Source organism: Pundamilia nyererei, unplaced genomic scaffold, assembly GCF_000239375.1.
Source record: "Pundamilia nyererei isolate P.nyererei 1_Seehausen unplaced genomic scaffold, PunNye1.0 scaffold00327, whole genome shotgun sequence".
NCBI lineage: Eukaryota > Metazoa > Chordata > Actinopteri > Cichliformes > Cichlidae > Pundamilia > Pundamilia nyererei.
The window spans coordinates 515,656-520,868 of NW_005187728.1; the positions used below are offsets into that span (position 1 = coordinate 515,656).

Below are 5,213 nucleotides of genomic sequence, written 5' to 3' on the forward strand. Positions count from 1 at the left end.
CTGCAACTTACAGATACCAGCCGTCATTCCTTTGTGGTGGCAAAAACAAAACAAAACAAACAACAAAAACACGCAGTCCCACTTTTAACCCCTGACTTTGGTCTTCCATGTGTTTCTGTTCAGGCTCAAATTAAAGGCTCAAAGGCTTCAATTCCTCTTTCACTCCCTGATTTGTAGTTAGATACTAAGTTGTTCCCACACAGAGCTCAGAGATCTGCAGAAAAGGTAGGACAGATATTTTATACTAACGAGCAGCTTAAAAGAGTCAGTAATCTTTGAACTCATGACACTTTGGTATAAGTGTTATCAGGAAGACGTGCAGCTGCAATGATGGATACATTATTAATATTATTATTATACTTCAACTGCAGTAACAAAATAAGCGGACTTAATGATGCATGTCACTTAGGCTGGATGCTAAATAAAAATATCCATCACCGTAGAAGTGACAGCTTACATCTGTTTTACTTTCTGTGTTTGAAAAAGTGTTCTTCTGGTATTTAATATGTTATATAATTTTGATATAGCATTTTACATTTCTGGCTTCCTCAAAATGCTGCTTTCAATTTGCGTGAGTTGTGTTTTTAAGCAAGTCACATCAGACCTCTCCACGCCATCTTGTGGAGAGGTCTGAGGTTACTTCACCTGCTCTGGCTATTTCTGAAGTGATCGGCCATGAATTTGAATTTTGGCATCAAAGTTCAGACCTACGTGCACAATTACAGCAGGTTTTATTACTGCAAAATGCATTTTTAAATAGTCAAAAACTTCAATTTAGTATGTGTATTGTGTGTGTGTATATGTATATATATATATATGTGTGTGTGTGTGTGTGTGTGTGTGTACATTCTTAGCAGTTTCTTGCACAGTGAACTTTTTTGTCTGTATGGCACATAAATAAAATGTGCCTCTGGTCTGAGGTCTTCATAGTGCTTTACATGAAGCTAAAGATCCTGTTATCTGTATCTGTATTTGTGATTTATCTCCTCCAGCCATGGCTGTCCGACAGCAGCCCACCCAGGTGATGACAACTGCCAGTGCTGGGCAGTGGACCACCGGCCTTTGTGAATGTTGTGTTGATATGGAGACCTGTAAGTCAACCGACCTATTTCTGCAAACAGCAGCGATTAGTGCATCAACCGTCTCCTTAGACTTTGCTTCAGGCTTTCTTTGCAATCATTTAGCAGAGAGTCTAAAGTCAGTAAATATTCAAGAATTTCTTCAAGCAATGAGACTATCTCACCAGAATGTCCAGGTAGTAGTATTATAGAGCAACAAAGTTTAAGTTGCTTTAATGGGAATTAAAATTAAAAATTAAATTAAAAAGGAATTTAAATGTTAAAACTGATCTAATCTGGTCTCTTTGTGGTTTCACTCGGGGAAAGCTGAAATAGCTCCCCCTGGAGGATACCAAAAACATCCCAATGGTACACCAGTGCAAAATTTAAAGTGGATCAAACTCAGTGGAGACCTTCATGTCACAGTGTCACACAGGGACATATGTAACTGTGCTCTTCAACATGTTTTTTTTAATGGATTATTATATTTCTGTATGTATGTTTTAAGATCTTCTTTCCTTTTTCACAAACAGGTAAAACGTTTGAAAAAAAAGAAAAAAAGAACATTAAAAGATTTAAACAACATATCAATTTTTTCCCCAAAGTGACTTTTTTAAAATCAAAGACAATAAAACAAAAGATACAAGATTTTTCATTTGATGTGATCACATTCATGAGACATTAGAAAACTTCTTGTAAAATCTACTAGCGTTAACATTCATAATGCCACACACATAAATGCTGTGGTGGAGGTGTTTCTGCAGGTAGACAAGCAAAAGAAGAAATGCTGCCCTGCTTCCTTGGTACTCTCACAGAGGAGCATTAAAGGACAATTTGACTGACTGGAAACTGGAACAAAAGCATGCAGTCAAAATATGAAGAAATAGCCACTGAAACTTTCATAATGTACAATGAGCCATGCAAAACATGATGTAGACATGAGAAGAGGAAGATGCACAAGAAACAGACAAGCTGACAGCACGGAGAAGGAGAAGTGCTAAACAATGAACTCTCCATGTCTTTATAAAACAGATTGAAACGGCAGCGTTAGTAAAAATCTATGTTGTTTGCATTGTGATTTAAAACGTAGTTATTATATATGAAACGTGGACATTATATATATATATATATAATAACTCTGTACGTGTTTTTCCTCAAAGGTTGCTGTGGCTTTTGGTGTTTCCCCTGCATGCAGTGTGATGCAGCCAGTAAACATGGATGGTGCTGCGCACTGCCACTGCTGGATGTTTGTGGTGTGGTGTCCTGCTTACTCCGTGGGTCCATCAGAGAGCGCCACAACATTGTTGTAAGACTGCTTTCAGATGGAGGACACTGTTACAAACTACATTTAAAAGATAGATGAGGTCACTGGAGGAGGTGCAGTTTTAAGACTTCCTAAAAGTCCTGGAGGTTTCTGCTTGGAGTAATAAGTTATGATATTTTCAGAATATAGTAAAAGTCTTGAGATCGGTCTTTATTATTGAATGTGTGTATTTCAGATGTGGTTCTAAAATGAACTTCATTGCATAAAATGTGGGAAGGAACCTGCACATGTGGCTGCAACTCTCAGATATTTGGTTTCCAGCTCCACACAGCATTTTTAAAGGACATGTTACTCTCAGTGCTGACGCCAGCCTGTTGTAACAGTTAGCTGTAGCAGGTTCCTGCCAGCATCAAAAAGCTGATAGTTAGTGAATATAGTGGAGCTTTTAGCAGATAAGGAGAAAGAGACTGCCGTCATTCATTTACGTCTTTATTGTTAGTAAAAACAGATGAATGTTGAATGTTGTGATGTGAAATTTACGGTCTGGAAATCACAGGAAAACCTCCTCTGCATGTTTCTGTTACTATTCATGTTGGTTTGAGTTCAGAATAATCAGTGCCGTACCTACACAGTGGCAACCACGACAGCACAATAATATTTGTTTTTATATAGCGCCAAATCACAACAGCAGTGGCCTGAAAGTGCTTTATATTGTAAGGTGAAGAAGCTGAAATCCTGCAGAGACCCCGTAACTCCTGCTGCTTCATCCTCTCTTTCTGCTTCTTCTCCTCCATCCTGCAGGGCTCGTTCTGTGATGACTGCTGTAAAGTGTGCTGGTGTTACCCGTGCGTTTGGTGCCAGATGCATCGCGAGCTGAAGATCAGGCAGTAATAGCAGCCCGCCACCTCGACTGCTGCCAGCACGCAGGTCGTCTGTGGATGCAAACATTTCGGCTGTGTGTTGAGAGCCTATGTCACTGCTGAAGAAAAATGCTTTAAATTTGTTGTCATATTAATGTGTCGAATCCTATTTGACTTTTTCAGGCCAATAAAATCCTTTAATTTTATACAACATCATGTGTGAGATTAATTGTCCTAGTGTTCAGATATAAACTAGTCGTATTCACTAATATATGCAGATGAAGTAATTGTTTGTAATAGTGGAACCTGTCGGGCTGAAACTGTGTTTTTCTGTTGTGCTTAATTCATTATAACATTGCATCATATAATGCTGCTGTATTAGAGCATTACTACTTCATTTAGATTTATTTGACCTAAAACATTTGAAAGAAAATCCACTGCTTCTGTAACGGTACTTCATCACCTTATATTATTTTTCCCTTAGAAAATTTGTTAGAAAAATAAAAGTGCGGCATGCAAAATAAATAAAAATATCTAGCAATGAAACCAAGATCCCGAAATCATAAACATTTGAGTTCTTTGTCTAGTAAATCTTTGAGATTGGGTTCTTCTTATTCTGATGTGCCTAAAGCATTGCAGCATATCGTTGCTTCCAGTTGCCTGAGGCCTCTCTTCTTGCTACACTGATGTAAGCAAACGCTGGACCAGTACACTGACACTGTAGATGTAGTCCCATTCGATACCTGATCTTTGTTTACTCTTGCTTCCTGGGTGAAAATGTGTAGCGAAGAATCGCTGCAATAGTACTTATCGGCCACTACATGCCCCCTTAATGCCTCTACATCACAGAACTCATGGCTAAACAACAAATCTGAGATTCATATTTTTTGACCAGATCATGCATGTACACAACAATGAAGCCTTGACTGCTTTAGTAAAGGTAAACACTGAAAGGTAAACACTCTTATTTTTGCCTACCTTATTTAATTACTAAACACTACAAACTGTTCTATTCACTTCATTTACACAAAGTTGTGTCCAAGGCGAAAATATGAAGAGTTCAAGAAGTTATTGGGTACCCAGATTTTTACAGACCCAAAATGGGACCTAAAATTCTGAGCGTCAGCTGAACAATATGAAACTGAGGCTACAATTTGATATTCTGGTGTGACAAGTCTCGATTTCTGCCAAAACATTCAGATGTTAGGTTCAGAGTTTGCTGTAAACATTATGAAAATATGGATCCATGCTCCATTGTATCAACAGTTCAGGCTGGTGATGGTGTGAAGATGCTGGTGATATTTTTTTTTTGGCACACTTTGGGTCCCTTAGTACTAACTAGCATGCTAGTAGTTAGGACTAGCATCATTTAAACACCAGAGCCTAACTGACCATTGTTATGAGATGTCAGAGGCTCACCTCCACTGAGGAAGTGTCGATAGAAATATAACACAGAGTTCAACGAAAAGTATAACTGTATGTGAATTTGCTGAAGCTAATCTATGTAGGAGCAAAGATATATTTTATTCGATATAACAAACATACATATTTTGTTCGATGTAGTGAATAAGCAGAAAAGTACAAAATATGTTGATTCTGAATACTGAAGTGTCATCTGAGTTCTGAGTTAGGCAACCGGATGAGCCATGGGGCATCTGCAGGGTTAGGGGGGTTACTGCATTTATAAGTAAATATTAGGAGCTATTTCAGGGTTTAAAGCATGTGATTTCTTGGCCAGCATCATCTGCCTGATTCCAAGTACAAATTTCGCAAGTCATGCCATGTACGCAGTTTGCAGATTTCTTGCTTCCTCATTTTCATGTTGCCGATGTGCATGTTACACAGATGTTACAACAGACAGTTTCTCATCATATTGTGTATTAGAAGCATTCAGGTTACTATAGACACGTTTATTGAGCTTTTACCCTCTTTGATAATTATTCGTTACATTTTTGTGGTATTTTGTTGTTATCAATTCTGAACAAGTTAGTACATTTCAAACAGGCATTTGGGATCAAACATTTTTTGGAG

At 38.1% G+C, this 5,213-nt stretch overlaps 1 long non-coding RNA gene across 1 annotated transcript; it reads left to right on the plus strand.

The window, feature by feature from the left end:
- The first annotated feature begins 145 nt into the window (after positions 1 to 145).
- On the plus strand, positions 146 to 3,393 carry LOC102209151 (uncharacterized). The gene is made up of 4 exons (XR_001290615.1): positions 146 to 225; positions 993 to 1,091; positions 2,219 to 2,364; positions 3,124 to 3,393. It is a non-coding gene; the product is annotated as an uncharacterized LOC102209151 (long non-coding RNA).
- The last annotated feature ends 1,820 nt before the right edge of the window (positions 3,394 to 5,213 follow it).